Genomic DNA, 15051 nt, shown 5'->3' on the forward strand with positions numbered 1-15051 from the left:
GGGTGAACACGGCTCAAGGTAGGGTGATCTTCAATGGGGTAGTGTTAGTTTTTTTTAAGGGGGGATCGGGTGGGTTTTAGAGTAGGGGTGTGTGGGTGGTGGGTTGTAATGTTGGGGGGTCTTGTATTTTATTTTACAGGTAAAAGAGTGGATTACTTTGGGGCAATGCCCTGCAAAAAGCCCTTTTAAGGGCTGGTAAAAGAGCTGATTACTTTTGTAATTTAGTATAGGGTAGGGAATTTTATTATTTTGAGGGGCTTTTTTATTTTATTAGGGGGCTTAGATTAGGTGTAATTAGATTAAAATTCTTGTAATATTTTTTATTTTTTGTAATTTAGTGTTTGGTTTTTTTGGTAATATAGTTTAGTTTATTTAATTGTATTTTAGTTTAGATCATTGTAGGTAATTTATTTAATTAATTTATTGATAGTGTATTGTTATGTGTATTTGTAACTTAGGTTAGGATTTATTTTACAGGTAATTTTGCAATTATTTTAACTAGGTAGCTATCAAATAGTTATTAACTATTTAATAGCTATTGTACCTAGTTAAAATAAATACAAAGTTACCTGTAAAATAAATATAAATCCTAAAATAGCTACAATGTAACTATTAGTTATATTGTAGCTATCTTATGGTTTATTTTATAGGTAAGTATTTAGTTTTAAATTGGAATAATTTATTTAATTATAGTAAATTTATTTAGATTTATTTAAATTACATTTAAGTTAGGGGGGTGTTAGGGTTAGACTTAGGTTTAGGGATTAATAACTTTATTATAGTAGCGGCGACGTTGGGGGCGGCAGATTAGAGGTTAATAATTGTAGGTAGGTGGTGGCGATGTTAGGGAGGGCAGATTAGGGGTTAATAAAATGTATTATAGTGTTTGCAAGGCGGGAGTGCAGCGGTTTAGAGGTTAATACATTTACTATAGTGGCGGCGATGTCCGGTCGGCAGATTAGGGGTTAATAAATGTAGGTAGGTGGCGGCGACGTTGGCGGGGGCAGATTAGGGGTTAATAAATATAATGTAGGTGTCGGCGATGTTAGGGACAGCAGATTAGGGGTTCATAGGTGTAATGTAGGTGGCGGCGATGTCCGGTCGGCAGATTAGGGGTTAAATAATTTTATTATAGGGATTGCAATGTGGGGGGGCCTCGGTTTAGGAGTTCATAGGTAGTTTATGGGTGTTAGTGTACTTTGTAGCACTGTAGTTAAGAGCTTTATGTTCCGGCGTTAGCCCATTAAACTCGTAACTACTGACTTTTTTATGCAGTAGGAGTCTTGGAGGTAGAGGCTGTACTTCTTCCAAGTGTACGCTCACTTCTTCCAAGACTCGTAATACCGGCGTTAGGCAAATTCCATTAAAAAGATAGGATACGCAACTGACGTAAGGGGATGTGCGGTAGCCAAAAGTCGCGGAAGAAAAGTGAGCTGTACACCTGTACCTGCCATACTCGTAATACCAGCGGGCATTAAAAAGCAGTGTTAGGACCCCTTAACGCTGCTTTTTAAGGCTAACGCAGAACTCGTAATCTAGGCACAAGAGAACAAAGCACATTTCAAAATAGAAGTGAATTTAAAAGTGACTTGAAATTACATGCTCTATCGGAATCATGCAAGTTTAACTTTGACTTTCCTATCCCTTTAATGGGACAATATGCATGCATTTTCAAATAATTGCATGTAATAGACACTACTATAAAGAGTAAGATGCACAGATACTGATATAAAAATCCACTATAAAAATTTTTTTAAAACTTATTTAGAAGCTCTCAGTTTAGCTCTGTTGGAAAGGTAGCTATAAAGCCCACTGCAAGTGGTAAATAAGACACTCCCCCTCCCCCTTCTTTTGCATATGAAAAGACCCTTTACACAAACAGGAGCAAGTTGGAGTAGGTATCTGTCGGTATTCTCCTAAAACTTTGGGGCTTGGTTAGGAGTCTGAAAATCAGAACAATGCTATTTAAAAATAAGCAAAAATATACATTTTTTTAAAAAAACAACAACTCTGTGGGCTATATAAATAGATAATCTACAAAACATTTATGCAAAGAAAAAATGAGTGTATAATGTCCCTTTAAGGAAATTCATTTTGAAAGACTTCTCAAATCAACAGTAAAAACTAGTTCCTTGAAGAGGTTACTTTGGTATTTATTTATACTAAGTACTATGCCTAACATTTTTTTAACCTTATTAACTATAATGCTAGATACAGAGCTGGATTCTTACAAGATGTTATTTTTTTACATAAGGCTGAAATGCAAACATTTTTTCTGTGGCTTATTTGATCATAGAACCAAGCTCTTCTGGGAATCGAGATCAAAATTATTTTGTTTTCAGAGGAAAACATAATTCAGACAACACATGATTTGGTATTGGAAAACTTCTTAGTATTTAAAATTTGTCAGTACATTTTTAACTGTAAAAAACGAGGTCAGTTTTATTCAAATTCAGATCAGATGTGTGTGTCATGTTTTCTTTTAACAGCAAAATGTTACCTAAAATGGAAATCATCACAAATTTATTTTAAATGTGCATATTTTAAGTTAAAAATTGCAGCCTTACTATTTTTAAAGAGACAGTCTACTGGGTCGATTTATGAAGCAGCGGATGCTGATTCCAGCCCACTCCACTTCAGGTCCGCCTGAAGCGGCAGTTAAGACCGCTGCTCATTAACTCGTCCGCCACCTCTGAGGTGTCAGACAGCAATCAGCCCGATCAGATATGATCGGGTTGATGCAGGGGGTGGCATTGCACAAGCATTTCACGAGAATAAAATACGCTGTCTGCATTTATCGATGTGCAGCAGACATGATCCGCTGTAGCACATTAGTAAATTGGCCCCTATGTGTTAATTTTTATTGCTTAAAAAGATAACGCCATAACTACAGATTCCCCAGCTTTGCACAATGTTAGTATACTTTATAACCTCTAAGTTTGCCTTTTTTAAGCCCCTGCAGGCCACCTATTATATCAGTGCTTTTATTAGCTTTCTACATCTTGCTCAAGAACCAGCTCTGATTGGCAAAAATACACAATTGTAAAATGCACTAAAATAAAGGTCGGTCTGCAGGGGCTTAGATACTGGTAATCAGAGATAAAAAGTGTATTAATATAACACTGTTGGATATGAAAAACTGGAAAATTGGTAATAAAAGAGATTATCTTTTTAAACAATAAGAATTTTCAAGTAGACTGTCCCTTTAATTCATTCTGCTAATATGTGTACATTGCAAGTAAAAATATGAAATAATACAAAATAACATAACTACTGCAGTTTAAAATTCCGCTAACGCCATTCTTATTAGGAATAATCATTCACCGTTTAAATAGGAGAGTGTATGTAAAGTTAATTAAAACCTACATTTCAATTACATTTGCTGACGTTATAGGTACCAGGATCTGCAGTAGTTTTTATTTTTTGTATACAAACCTTAAAATACAACAAAATGGAGGAGGAACTGATGATGAATAAAATGTTTTTAAAGTGTCTGTGAGAGTGTTTTTGTCTTACCTCATTTGTAAACCAAGAATCAATCATTCTATGTGCCCAGCAGGTATAGTACGTTTTATTTTATTGCCAAAAAATATCTGCAAGTACCATTTTCTTTACATTTTTCCGATATAATTCTTTTTCAAAAAGAAGGGGGTGGGATAAAGGGCTCCAAAAACAGAGCTGACCAAAGGAAGGGAAACGGGGAGAATATATAAAGTGCCTTAAACACCAAAAAATAAAGTGTAAAATGTATATAACATTCGATTATGTATCAAAAAGGAAATATATCTTAAGGACCCAAAATTGGTATAATAAAATGTTTTAATAGAATGTTCTAAAAAACAGGTAAATATGAATATTAAAATGGTTATGATGCCGGAATCTATGAAAGGTTATAGACCGTATGAAGATGATTGAATTATTAGTGGTCTGGTAACTAAAATACAAAAAAACAAAAACACTTATTATAGAAAGAGAGTATCACGAAGGATACCACAGTCTATATAATACATGTAAAGTAAAATCAAGGCTATGATACAAACGTATATATATAGCTAGTGGAAAAAAATGTTACACAATAAAGACACAGATCTGTTGCAGTCCCGTGACAAACCTAAATGTTTGGTTGGAAAAATACAGTGAGACAAAGGGGGGTAGTTATCAAGCCGTCAACCTCAAATACGCTGGAATTCCGCAGCGTATTTGTGGCGAGGCTGATTCGCCTTAGTTATCAAAGGCTAGAGACCGGCAAAAGTAGAATTTTGTGACGTAAACTTCGATCCGCCGGATTCAGTCCGACACAGATTGATTCTTACGTCACTCCAGATTCTGACTACTTTTGCTAGTTATCAAAAAACTAGCAGGTACGCTCGGCACTTTTACGGCCCAGCGTACCTGGTTTTCAAACCGCCACCCTGGAGGCGGCGGATCCCATAGGAATAAATGGAGTCTGACCATAGCGAAAGTACAAGTTCGCTGCTGCCAGACATCCCATTCATTCCTATGGGAGATGTCTACACCTAACACCCTAACATGTACCCCGAGTCTAAACCCCTCTAATCTGTCCCCCCCTACACCGCCGCAACTAAATAAAATGATTAACTCCTAAACCGCCGCTCCCGGAGCCCACTGCAAGCTACTCTATACCTATTAACCCCTAAACCGCCGCTCCCGGAGCCCACCGCCACCTACATGATACCTAGTAACCCCTTATCCTGCCCCCCCTATAATAAAGTTATTAACCCCTATCCTGCCGATCCCGCACCTCACCGCAAATAAATAAATAGTTTAACCCCTAAACCGCCGCTCCCTGACCCTGCCACAACCTATATTAAATTTATTAACCCCTAATCTGCCCCCCCTACACCGTCGCCACCTATAATACATTTATTAACCCCTATCCTGCCCCCCACTACACCGCCGCCACTATAATAAATTTATTAACCCCTAAACCTAAGTCTAACACTAACCCTAACACCCCCCTAACTTAAATATTAATTAAATAAATCTAAATAATATTTCTATTATGAACTAAGTTAATCCTATTTAAAACTAAATACTTACCTATAAAATAAACCCTAATATAGCTACAATATAAATAATAATTATATTGTAGCTATCTTAGGATTTAATTTTATTTTACAGGCACCTTTCAATTTATTTTAACTAGGTACAATAGCTATTAAATAGTTATTAACTATTTCATAGCTTACCTAGCTAAAATAAAGAGAAATGTACCTGTAAACTAAAAACTAACCTAAGTTACAATTACACCTAACACTACACTATCATTAAATAAATTATTCCTATTTAAAACTAAATACTTACCTGTAAAATAAACCCTAAGATAGCTACAATGTAATTAATGTAATTAATAATTACATTGTAGCTATCTTAGGATTTATATTTATTTTACAGGTAACTTTGTATTTATTTTAGCTAGTTAGAATAGTTATTAAATAGTTATTTAGTTATTAACTATTTAATAACTACCTAGCTAAAAGAAATACAAAATGACCTGTAAAATAAATCCTAACCTAAGTTACAATTAAACCTAACACTACACTATCATTAAATTACTTTAAAAAATTACCTACAAATAACTACAATTAAATACAATTACATAAACTAACTAAACTACAAAAAATAAAAAAAGCTAAGTTACAAAAAATAAAAAAAAATAAGTTACAAACATTTAAAAAAATATTACAACAATTTTAAGATACTTACACCTAATCTAAGCCCCCTAATAAAATAACAAACCCCCCCAAAATAAAAAAATGCCCTACCATATTCTACATTAAAAAAGTTCAAAGCTCTTTTACCTTACCAGCCCTTAAAAGGGCCTTTTGTGGGGGCATGCCCTAAAGAGTTCAGCTCTTTTGCCTGTAAAAGAAAAATACAACCCCCCCCAACATTAAAACCCACCACCCACATACCCCTAATCTAACCCAAACCCCCCTTAAAATAACACTAATCCCCTGAAGATCATCCTACCTTTAGTCGTCTTCACTCAGCCGAGCCACCGATGGAACTGAAGAGGACATCCGGACCGGCAGAAGTGATCATCCAAGGGGCGCTGAAGAAATCTTCCATCCGATGAAGTGATCCTCCAAGCGGCGCTGAAGAAATCTTCCATCCGGGCGAGGTCATCTTCCAAGAGGCGCTGAAGAAGTCTTCTATCCGGGCGAGGTCATCTTCGAAGCCGGGTCTTGAATCTTCATCCCGCCGACGCGGAACATCCTTCTTTCCCGACAGACTACCGACGAATGAAGGCTCCTTTAAGGGACGTAATCTAAGATGGCGTCCCTTCAATTCCGATTGGCTGATAGGATTCTATCAGCCAATCGGAATTAATGTAGGAAAAATCTGATTGGCTGATGGAATTCTATCGGAACAGCCAATAGAATGCAAACTCAATCTGATTGGCTGATTGGATCAGCCAATCGGATTGAACTTGAATCTGATTGGCTGATTCCATCAGCCAATCAGATTTTTCCTACCTTAATTCCGATTGGCTGATAGAATCCTATCAGCCAATCGGAATTGAAGGGATGCCATCTTGGATGACGTCCCTTAAAGGAGCCTTCATTCGTCGGTAGTCTGTTGGGAAAGAAGGATGTTCCGCGTCGGCGGGATGAAGATTCAAGACCCGGCTTCAAAGATGACCTCGCCCGGATAGAAGACTTCTTCAGCGCCTCTTGGAAGATGACCTCGCCCGGATGGAAGATTTCTTCAGCGTCCCTTGGATGATCACTTCTGCCGGTCCGGATGTCCTCTTCAGTTCCATCGGTGGCTCGGCTGAGTGAAGACGACTAAAGGTAGGATGATCTTCAGGGGATTAGTGTTAGGTTATTTTAAGGGGGGTTTGGGTTAGATTAGGGGTATGTGGGTGGTGGGTTTTAATGTTGGGGGGTTGTATTTTTCTTTTACAGGCAAAAGAGCTGAACTCTTTGGGGCATGCCCCCACAAAAGGCCCTTTTTGGTAAGGTAAAAGAACTTTTTTAATGTAGAATAGGGTAGGACATTTTTTTATTGGGGGGGGGTTTGTTATTTTATTAGGGGGCTTAGATTAGGTGTAAGTAGCTTAAAATTGTTGTAATTTTTTTTAAATGTTTGTAACTTATTTTTTTTATTTTTTGTAACTTAGCTTTTTTTATTTTTTGTACTTTAGTTAGTTTATGTAATTATATTTAATTGTAGTTATTTGTAGGTAATTTATTTAAGTAATTTAATGATAGTGTAATGTTAGGTTTAATTGTAACTTAGGTTAGGATTTATTTTACAGGTAATTTTGTATTTCTTTTAGCTAGGTAGTTATTAAATAGTTAATAACTATTTAATAACTATTCTAACTAGCTAAAATAAATACAAAGTTACCTGTAAAATAAATATAAATCCTAAGATAGCTACAATGTAATTATTAATTACATTGTAGCTATCTTAGGGTTTATTTTACAGGTAAGTATTTAGTTTTAAATAGGAATAATGTATTTAATGATAGTGTAGCGTTAGGTGTAATTGTAACTTAGGTTAGTTTTTAGTTTACAGGTACATTTCTCTTTATTTTAGCTAGGTAAGCTATGAAATAGTTAATAACTATTTAATAGCTATTGTACCTAGTTAAAATAAATTGAAAGGTGCCTGTAAAATAAAATTAAATCCTAAGATAGCTACAATATAATTATTATTTATATTGTAGCTATATTAGGGTTTATTTTATAGGTAAGTATTTAGTTTTAAATAGTATTAACTTAGTTCATAATAGAAATATTATTTAGATTTATTTAATTAATATTTAAGTTAGGGGGGTGTTAGGGTTAGTGTTAGACTTAGGTTTAGGGGATAATAATTTTATTACAGTGGCGGCGGTGTAGTGGGGGGCAGGATAGGGGTTAATAAATTTATTATAGGTGGCGACGGTGTAGGGGGGGCAGGATAGGGGTTAATAAATTTAATATAGGTTGCGTCGGGTTCAGGGAGCAGCGGTTTAGGGGTTAAACTATTTATTTATTTATTTGCGGCGAGGTGCGGGATCAGCAGGATAGGGGTTAATAACTTTATTATAGAGGGCGACGGTATAGGGGGGGCAGGATAGGGGTTACTAGGTATAATGTAGGTGGCAGCGGTGTCCGGGAGCGGCGGTTTAGGGGTTAATAGATTTATAAGACTTGCGGCAGGGACTAGGAGCGGAGGTTTAGGGGTTAGTATTTTTATTTAGTTGCGGGGGGCTCCAGGGGCGCCGGTATAGGGGGTAGAACAGTGTAGTTTAGTGTGAGTGCTTAGTGACAGGCTAGCAAGAAAGCTGTCAAACAGCCGAAGAGCAGCGAGATCGGATGAGTGATAACTCTCACAGTCCGCTGCTCATCGCCCCGCGGCTTTTTGACAGCTTTACTTGATAACTTAGGCGAATATTTTCAGGTCCGCGGCGGCGATGTGAGGCGAGCTTAGGCGGGCGTATTGGGCCGGCGAAGGCAGGAAAGTTGACACGTTGATAACTACCCCCCAAAGTCTATATATGTAGATATTTGGCGTTGTCTTCAGCTGTGCACAGCCTCTGATGGATTGGGATACAAAGAAGGAAAAAACTCACTGTTCGTTGATAAGCAACTTCTGTAGTACGATTCCGTTAGAATGATGACGTCAGGTCATGTGACTGAGTGACGTTGTCCGCTAGCCTCCAATCGATACTCTGTATCTTCCGTAGTTGAAAGTTAATTTGAAATTGTTGATACAATTCTTGCAATGTGTTTGTTAAACATGCATTTAGTGCAAATTTGCTTGTAGTCTGGACACAGATAATATTCAAACACTGTTACCAGGGTTTTAGCCGATCAGGTAGTTAGGACCAAACAGGAATTATTCATGTAGTTTGTTCGTTAGCCATACAAAACAAACAATGAACCTGAGTGATCTATTGACAGAAAATGGAAGGGAATTACATGCACATCAACAGGAATTATTCATATGTCTGCACTCTTTGTTAATATAGAGATAGAGATGAACCTGTATAGTGAGTGTTTGACCCCTCTGAAGAAAATACAAGGGTAGTAAGCACAATCTATGTATTTTGGCAGACTAAACTGCCTTTATCAAGAATTGTATCAATACTTTCAAATTAACTTTCAACTACGGAAGATACAGAGTATCGATTGGAGGCTAGCGGACAACATCACTCAGTCACATGACCTGACGTCGTCATTCTAACGGAATCATACTACAGAAGTTGCTTATTCACGAACAGTGAGTTTTATTCCTTCTTTGTATCCCAATCCATCAGAGGCTGTGCACAGCTGAAGACAATGCCAAATATCTATATATACAGGGAGTGCAGAATTATTAGGCAAATGAGTATTTTGACCACATCATCCTCTTTATGCATGTTGTCTTACTCCAAGCTGTATAGGCTCGAAAGCCTACTACCAATTAAGCATATTAGGTGATGTGCATCTCTGTAATGAGAAGGGGTGTGGTCTAATGACATCAACACCCTATATCAGGTGTGCATAATTATTAGGCAACTTCCTTTCCTTTGGCAAAATGGGTCAAAAGAAGGACTTGACAGGCTCAGAAAAGTCAAAAATAGTGAGATATCTTGCAGAGGGATGCAGCACTCTTAAAATTGCAAAGCTTCTGAAGCGTGATCATCGAACAATCAAGCGTTTCATTCAAAATAGTCAACAGGGTCGCAAGAAGCGTGTGGAAAAACCAAGGCTCAAAATAACTGCCCATGAACTGAGAAAAGTCAAGCGTGCAGCTGCCAAAATGCCACTTGCCACCAGTTTGGCCATATTTCAGAGCTGCAACATCACTGGAGTGCCCAAAAGCACAAGGTGTTCAATACTCAGAGACATGGCCAAGGTAAGAAAGGCTGAAAGACGACCACCACTGAACAAGACACACAAGCTGAAACGTCAAGACTGGGCCAAGAAATATCTCAAGACTGATTTTTCTAAGGTTTTATGGACTGATGAAATGAGAGTGAGTCTTGATGGGCCAGATGGATGGGCCCGTGGCTGGATTGGTAAAGGGCAGAGAGCTCCAGTCTGACTCAGACGCCAGCAAGGTGGAGGTGGAGTACTGGTTTGGGCTGGTATCATCAAAGATGAGCTTGTGGGGCCTTTTCAGGTTGAGGATAGAGTCAAGCTCAACTCCCAGCCCTACTGCCAGTTTCTGGAAGACACCTTCTTCAAGCAGTGGTACAGGAAGAAGTCTGCATCCTTCAAGAAAAACATGATTTTCATGCAGGACAATGCTCCATCACACGCGTCCAAGTACTCCACAGCGTGGCTGGCAAGAAAGGGTATAAAAGAAGAAAATCTAATGACATGGCCTCCTTGTTCACCTGATCTGAACCCCATTGAGAACCTGTGGTCCATCATCAAATGTGAGATTTACAAGGAGGGAAAACAGTACACCTCTCTGAACAGTGTCTGGGAGGCTGTGGTTGCTGCTGCACGCAATGTTGATGGTGAACAGATCAAAACACTGACAGAATCCATGGATGGCAGGCTTTTGAGTATCCTTGCAAAGAAAGGTGGCTATATTGGTCACTGATTTGTTTTTGTTTTGTTTTTGAATGTCAGAAATGTATATTTGTGAATGTTGAGATGTTATATTGGTTTCACTGGTAAAAATAAATAATTGAAATGGGTATATATTTGTTTTTTGTTAAGTTGCCTAATAATTATGCACAGTAATAGTCACCTGCACACACAGATAACCCCCTAAAATAGCTAAAACTAAAAACAAACTAAAAACTACTTCCAAAAATAATCAGCTTTGATATTAATGAGTTTTTTGGGTTCATTGAGAACATGGTTGTTGTTCAATAATAAAATTAATCCTCAAAAATACAACTTGCCTAATAATTCTGCACTCCCTGTATAGACTTAGTCTCACTGGGATCGGGGGGGGGGGGGCTGCATATGAAAATTTTTGGGTTCAGTGTCCCTTTAAGCAACACAAGAATCAAAACCTTAAACTAAGAAAGGACATAGGCAGAGGCATGCTTATTTAAAGGGACAGTGAAGTCATAATCATGGTTCAGATAGAACATAACTTTCCAGTTTACTTCTATTATTTAATGTATTTGTTATCCTGGTATCCTTTGTTCAAAAAGCATACAGAGGTAGGCTCAGAGGCAGCAATACACAACTTGGAGCTAGCTCCTGATTGGTGGCTTCATAAACATAACTAGTGTCATTGGTTCAGCTGACGTGTTTAGTTAGTTTGCAGTAGTGTATTGCTGCACCTTCAACAAAGGATACCAACAGAACAAAGCCAATTTGATTAAAGTAAATTGGAAACTTATTTAAAATTGTATACTCTTTCTAAATCATGAAAGAACATTTTTGGGTTTCATGTCTCTTTCAGAAGCTAATTCCAAAACACAGAACACCCGAGGGAAAAACAGCTAATTAAATTGTAAAAAATATGACAAATGTATGTTCAAAGATACAGAGAGCATGATGGGAATAAGAAATAGATAGGAACACAAAGGACAGCAGCTCAACTACACCCTCAGAGAAACCTATCTTTTTTCAAAGTGTGAAACACTACACCTGACAATAGCTGAACACATTAGGTGAGCCAATTACAGGAGATATATGTACAACCAATCAATATCTAGCTTCTAGTAGTGCTTTGCTGCTCCTGAGCCTACCTAGGTATGCTTTCCAACAAAGCATACCAAGAGAATAAGGGAAATTAGATAACAGAAGTAAAGTTGTTTAAATCTGCTTGCTCTGTCTGAATTGTGAAAGTTTACTTTTGAACTTACTCTACATTAAAAATGGAGCATTTAGTTACAGTTGGCCAAGAAACAAGTACTAAAACATCTTTACAGCATCTCCAGCTTTTTGGGTGCTAACCCTAGCTCTTTGTGCTGGGCTCTAACACTGCTTGCAATCTGCACGTGTGAGGTTTGAATAGTGACCTTCCTTGCTTGCCTCTAACACTGTTTGCTTTTTACACTTGTGAGGGTGTTCTAGCTAAATATAGCCTCAATAGAAACACATACAACATGGTGCATGGTTACATATCCCATTACCAAAACAGCACTCTCAGAATAAACTGGTTGCACATCCCATTATCGGGCACCACTCTCAGAATAAACTGGGTGCACATCCCATTATCTGGGCAGCAAATTAAGAATACACTGGGTACACATCCCATTATCTGGGCACCACTCGCAGAATAAACTGGTTAAACATCCCATTATCTGGACAGCACTCTCAGAATAAACTGGGTGCACATCCCATTATCTGGGCAGCAAATTAAGAATACACTGGGTACACATCCCATTATCTGGGCACCACTCGCAGAATAAACTGGTTAAACATCCCATTATCTGGACAGCACTCTCAGAATAAACTGGTTGCACATCCCATTATCTGGCACCACTCTCAGAATAAACTGGGTGCACATCCCATTATCTGTGCACCACTCTCAGAATAAACTGGTTGTACATCCCATTATATGGGCAGCACCTTAAGAATACACTGGGTACACATCCCATTATCTGGGCACCACTCTCAGAATAAACTGGGTGCACATCCCATTATCTGGACAGCACTCTCAGAATAAACTGGTTAACCATCCCATTATCTGGGCACCACTCGCAGAATAAACTGGTTAAACATCCCATTATCTGGACAGCACTCTCAGAATAAACTGGTTGCACATCCCATTATCTGGCACCACTCTGAGAATAAACTGGGTGCACATCCCATTATCTGTGCACCACTCTCAGAATAAACTGGTTGCACATCCCATTATATGGGCAGCACCTTAAGAATACACTGGGTACACATCCCATTATCTGGGCACCACTCTCAGAATAAACTGGGTGCACATCCCATTATCTGGACAGCACTCTCAGAATAAACTGGTTAACCATCCCATTATCTGGGCACCACTATCAGAATAAACTGGTTAAACATCCCATTATCTGGGCACCACTCTCAGAATAAACTGGGTGCACATCCCATTATCTAGACAACACTCTCAGAATGAACTGATTACACATCCCATTATCTGTGCAGCACCTTAAGAATACACTGGGTACACATCCAATTATCTTGACACCACTCTCAGAATAAACTGGGTGCACATCCCATTATCTGGACAGCACTCTCAGAATAAACTGGTTAAACATCCCATTATCTGGGAACCACTCACAGAATAAACTGGTTACACATCCCATTATCTGGGCACCACTCTCAGAATAAACTGGTTAAACATCCCATTATCTGGGCACCACTCTTAGAATAAACTGGGTGCCCATCCCATTATCTGGGCACCACTCTCAGAATAAACTGGATGCACATCCCATTATCTGGACAACACTCTCAGAATAAACTGGTTACACATCCCATTATCTGGGCACCACTCTCAGAATAAACTGGGTGCACATCCCATTATCTAGACAACACTCTCAGAATAAACTGGTTACACATCCCATTATCTGGGAAGCACCTTAAGAATACACTGGGTACACATTTCATTATCTGGGCACCACTCTCAGAATAAACTGGTTAAACATCCCATTATCTGGGCACCACTCTCAATAAACTGGGTGCACATCCCAATATCTGGACAGCACTCTCAGAATAAACTGGTTAAACATCCCATTATCTGGACACCACTCTCAGAATAAACTGGGTGCACATCCCATTATCTGGACAACACTGTCAGAATAAACTGGTTACACATCTCATTATCTGGGCACCACTCTCAGAATAAACTGGGTGCACATCTCATTATCTAGACAACACTCTCAGAATAAACTGGTTACACATCCCATTATCTGGGCAGCGCCTTAAGAATACACTGGTTACACATCTCATTATCTGGGCACCACTCTCAGAATAAACTGATTAAACATCCCATTATCTGGACACCACTCTCAGAATAAACTGGGTGCACATCCCATTATCTGGACAGCACTCTCAGAATAAACTGGGTGCACATCCCATTATCTGGACAGCACTCTCAGAATAAACTGGTTGCACATCCCATTATCTGGACAGCACTCTCAGAATAAACTGGTTAAAAAATCCCATTATCTGGGCACCACTCTCAGAATAAACTGGGTGCACATCCCATTATCTGGACACCTTTCTCAGAATAAACTGGGTGCATATCCCATTATCTGGATAGCACTCTCAGAATAAACTGGTTGTACATCCCATTATCTGGGCAGCACCTTAAGAATACACTGGGTACACATCCCATTATCTGGGCACCACTCTCAGAATAAACTGGGTGCACATCCCATTATCTGGGCACCACTCTCAGAATAAACTGGGTGCACATCCCATTATCTGGACACCTTTCTCAGAATAAACTGGGTGCATATCCCATTATCTGGATAGCACTCTCAGAATAAACTGGTTAAACATCCCATTATCTGGGCATCACTCTCAGAATAAACTGATTAAACATCCCATTATCTGGGCACCACTCTCAGAATAAACTGGGTACACATCCCATTATCTGGACATCACTCTCAGAATAAACTGGTTAAACATCCCATTATCTGGGCACCACTCTCAGAATAAACTGGGTGCACATCCCATTATCTGGGCACCACTCTCAGAATAAACTGGGTGCACATCCCATTATCTGGACAACACTCTCAGAATAAACTGGTTACACATCCCATTATCTGGGCAGCACCTTAAGAATACACTGGGTACACATCCCATTATCTGGGCACCATTCTCAGAATAAACTGGGTGCACATCCCATTATCTGGGCACCACTCTCAGAATAAACTGGGTGCACATCCCGTTATCTGGACAACACTCTCAGAATAAACTGGTTAAACATCCCATTATCTGGACAGCACTCTCAGAATAAACTGGGTGCACATCCCATTATCTGGGCAGCAAATTAAGAATACACTGGGTACACATCCCATTATCTGGGCACCACTCGCAGAATAAACTGGTTAAACATCCCATTATCTGGACAGCACTCTCAGAATAAACTGGGTGCACATCCCATTATCTGGGCAGCAAATTAAGAATACACTGGGTACACATCCCA

The sequence above is a fragment of the Bombina bombina genome, chromosome 2 (assembly GCF_027579735.1).
Source record: "Bombina bombina isolate aBomBom1 chromosome 2, aBomBom1.pri, whole genome shotgun sequence".
Taxonomy (NCBI): Eukaryota; Metazoa; Chordata; class Amphibia; order Anura; family Bombinatoridae; genus Bombina; species Bombina bombina.